This window comes from Piliocolobus tephrosceles, unplaced genomic scaffold (genome assembly GCF_002776525.5).
Source record: "Piliocolobus tephrosceles isolate RC106 unplaced genomic scaffold, ASM277652v3 unscaffolded_26142, whole genome shotgun sequence".
In the NCBI taxonomy this organism is placed as follows: Eukaryota; Metazoa; Chordata; class Mammalia; order Primates; family Cercopithecidae; genus Piliocolobus; species Piliocolobus tephrosceles.
The window spans coordinates 5,734-10,035 of NW_022308913.1; the positions used below are offsets into that span (position 1 = coordinate 5,734).

The window sequence follows — 4,302 nt, forward strand, 5'->3', positions numbered from 1 at the left end:
ACTTTTATGAAAAATTAAACTTCAAGAGTTTCCATCTGAAGGACAAAAATTGTTAAGAGGTAACATACAGCCCTCAGGCACCACATCATTTACCCTCCAATAATGAACTACATTTCTCCCTAAATTCTTCTTATTGCACCTGAACCTCTCCAGCATCAAATCTTTTACTCTATAATCTCTCTTTAAACACCTCCCTCTAATCTCAATTTCCTTCTGTTTTTATTATTTGGTAAAATTATGCTTAAAAAAATAAATATTTCCACCATGGCACATATATACCTAGGTAACAAACCTGCACATTCTGCACATGTATCCTGGAACTTAATGTAAAAAAAAAAAAAATTATGTAATTAAACCAGAGGATAAAATAAATAAAACTCAAGTTTACTTGCCGTGTAAAGCTGTGTGGAAGTGAGGAAGGTGCTCTTACATAAACCCTCTCTGCCTTCCACACTCATATGTCTATCTGCTTTCTGTTAAGTCTGAGGTTGGGGGAACCGCACCTTACTTTTCCTCTCCTATATCCCCTAATGTGGCAATATTAGAACCCAAGGGAGGAAAAGCTGGCAAAGTTGTCATATGCCAAGTGGCCAATCCCTCCTGAAATGAAGGTAGGTTCACTTGGTCTCTCCTAAGCAAAAGAGAATGTCCAGGAAATAAAATATTTAAAAAGCCATTGAAAATCCAACAAACCCCAGCCTTAGGGTGCTCATGGAGTGCGTGGGATGAGAAAGGAATCAAGCAGCAGCATTCAGAAGCAGTCCTGGGTTCATCCTGATGAGGTCTCTCCCTTGTTCAGGGAGAGATGGCTTTCCCATGCTGGGAGGGAGGTGGAAGGGGGCATGAATTAGACATTGGTGGTGGTCTCCTTAGGAGGCTGGATGCTGTTCATCTCCATGATACCGTCCTTCCCAGATCTATCTGCACTGTGTGCCTGCCCTTCAAAGGCCCGTGTGATATCCTCAAAAGTCCTGCCACGGGTCTCAGGGACTTTGAAGAAGGTAAAGGCCAAGAAGGTAATGAGGAAGCCAGTGAAGATAATAAAAATGTAGGCTCCTAAATAGTGAGCAACAGAGGGGAAAAGCAATCAGACTAGGAAGTTGGAGGTCCAGTTGGAGCAGCCGGCCACTGCCATCGCAGCTGGGCGGGGGCCCTGGCTGAAGAGTTCGGCCACAATAAACCAGGGAATGGGGCCTGGTCCAATTTCAAACAAGGCTACAAAGACCAGGATAGCCCCAATACAGACAAAGCTCATCCCATTATAGTTATCCTTTAATAACAAAGAAACAGTCATGAGCGTGGAACAAAAGGCCATCCCACCAAGGCCTATCATATGCAGAGTCCTTCTTCCTGCCCTTTCCACCAGAAATAGAGAAATTACAGTGAAGATCGTATTAACCACACCCGCACTGATGGTGGCATAGATGGGCTCTTGAACACCTGCATCCTTGAAGATTCCTGTTGAGTAGTAGAACACAGCATTGATGCCAGAAAGCTGCTGAGAGAGCTGGAGCACAATGGAAATGATGATGGGCTGTCGGTAGCTGGACACTCGCACGGTGACTTGCTTTTCTTGTGACATCCTTGCACTCTCATCTTTCATCTCCTGGATGTCTTGGGATAAATCCTGGGTGCCCCACAACTGCTGGAGGATCTGCTTAGCATTCTCCTCTTCTTTTCTGTTAATGAGCAAAAATCTAGGACTTTCAGGGCAAAATGGAAGGGTTGCACTTTGTAGGATAGCAGGCAGGATGGTGAAGCTCAATAGCAATGGCCAGAGCTCTTTAGACCCAAGGATGAATTCCAGACCAAAGATCTGGGCCACCAGAATTCCAACCACGATGCCCAGCTGGTTGAGAGTGCCAAAGGCACCCCGCAGGGCAGTAGGCGAGATCTCTCCAATGTACATGGGCACAAACCCTGTGCAGAGTCCACAGAAGAGGCCAATAACCAAGTGGCCCAGGATCAGCATTTCAACTGACTTCGCTACTTTACACAGTCCCATAAGGCAGCCACCAGTGACAGCCAACAGGTTGACAATCAGCGTTGAATTATGCCTGCCAAAGCGGTTGACAAAGAGTCAGATGTAAAAGGAGCCGATCATACCCCTAAAAATGTATTCTAACAAAATGAAGTATGTATGCAAAGATTCAGCCAGAAGGACATTCATCATAACCTTATGTATAATAGCAAAATAAAACAGTAACATCCAAATATTCAAGATGGAAAGCTATTGTAATAAATATTGGAGAGGGAGACCCTGTCTCAAAAAAGAATAAAAATTAAAGAATAAATAAATATCGGAACATTTATGCAATGGAATATGATCTAACTACTAAATTTGCTGCTTGTAAAGGAGTGTCAGTTGCCTCCAGGGAGCAAAAATGAGTGAGCTCCAAGGCAGAAAATAAAAGGGACAACCTTCCCACGAACGCACCTTTGTACCTGTTGGATTTCAAAGCATTTGAATCCCATATATGAGATAGAGAGGTCATTAAAAGTTCACAGGATGTTTTGGAAGAAGAGTAGCATCGACAAGAGAAAGGTATTCATGAACTATTAAGTGAAACAGATACGTTGCAAAATAATGCACTAAGTGATGCCATTTCTACTAAAACACAAAGCCGGAAGAAGTCCAGAAGGAAATTACTCTGAGGCTGAACAGGATATGTTTCTAATGGACAGAATTACAGAAGTTTCTTTTCTTCTATGTATTTTTCTAACTTTGCTACAAGGAACATCCCGTGTTTCGAGGAGAAAGAGGAGCAAAAAACGTTCCTTTAAATTCTTAGAAAACGCTCTAGTCACAAAATGTGAGCTTGGCACTTTCTCTCCTTCTTGTCTCAGACAAACTCTTACGAGGAATTGAGACACTTACTGTCTTCCACTTCCTCATCACCCCCACCCAACCTAACTCCACCCAAAAAAAACTGCCTCCTCAGGCTGTGAAATCTAGCTTCCATCCCCACTTCTCCTGTCCCCCAAACTCATCTACCAAATGGCACACCATCCCCCTGACCATTGCCAAATCCACCAATGCTTCCAGTCTTCCTCTCACTGGCCTCTGTGCCACATTTGTGTTCAGTGGGTTTCACTAACATTCATTTAGCACCAAGTATATGTCAAACATAGTGTTAGGCACCTGAGGGAGACATCAGCCCTTAAGGCTGGTCACTACCCTCAGCAGCCCATTCATAGACTGTGAGAGGAGAGAGTGGGTGAAGACCCCCAAAGTTTGTGAGGGACAGCCCTCTTCTTCAGCAGCATCATGCTCTCCAGCCCTTCAGCCCCGGCCTCCTCTGCCCCTGTCTTGCTTCTCCACCTGCCTCTTATAATCTATCCTCAGGAATATGTCCTTGCCCACTTTTTCCCTCACCCTTCTGGCACTATCTATTGACTCTGGTTTAGGAAACCTGTGAAGGTTGATATCCAACTGCCCAGCCTGGCCAGGAGCAACAGACACCTGCACTTCCATCTCCCTTGAGGCCACAGAGACCGAATGTCATGAACACCCCCACCTCCCAACTCTGCTCCTTTTTTAGTTGGTGGCATCTACCCAAGACCACCCCGAACCTGCAACCCCTTCCCTCCTCCCCACTAGCCCTCTGCCCTTCCCCCCACCCTCACTGGGGCTTTTCATCTCCTACCCCATTCATTGCAGTGGCCTCCTCTTGTGTCCCAAACTCCTGGCTTCACTTGGGTCTGCCTGTCCCCTGCACACTGCAGCCAGCAAGCTCCATCCAAAATGCCCATCTGGCCCTCTGCCTGTCCTTCTTCCCAGAAGAGTTCACAGAATAAAATCCAGGCCCAACAAGCCTGTTACCCCTTGCCCCTCATTCCTTCTGCAATCCTACCATCCACTTGTTTCCTCAATACTCAGTTCCCCCAGTATCCTCACCCTTGCTATGTCACACGTCAGTGCCTTCCCCACGCTAGGATCCCCATACCCACCCCACCCCTTGATTCCCCCACATCCCACTCCTGGCATGACTTAAGTGCTTTCCAATGCCCAGGCTCTCCCTGCTCCAAAACCTTCTCAAGGACACGGGCCCTGGATGGGTAGCCCTCCTCTGTGATCCTGTCACTGCCAGAGCAGAGCACTGTTACACTGAGGTGACTAATGCATGTGTGCTTTCTCTCCAAATCAACTATCGGCCCCTCTAGAGCAGTCATTCTGGATAATAAATCCCTGTAGGCCCAGCTCTTACCACAAGACCTGACTGCTACCATCAAAGGAGGAGGCAGCAGAACATTGGCCCAGGCAGTGGAGCTATTTCTTGTGTCTGAAAGCACAGCAGGCCC

General features: G+C 46.4%; 1 pseudogene across 1 annotated transcript; it reads right to left on the reverse strand.

Annotated features, from left to right (window-relative positions):
* Window positions 1-847: 847 nt before the first annotated feature.
* Window positions 848-2,104, reverse strand: LOC111534976 (annotated as a pseudogene). The gene has a single exon (XR_002729268.1). The product of XR_002729268.1 is annotated as a solute carrier family 2, facilitated glucose transporter member 3 pseudogene (transcript).
* Window positions 2,105-4,302: the final 2,198 nt, after the last annotated feature.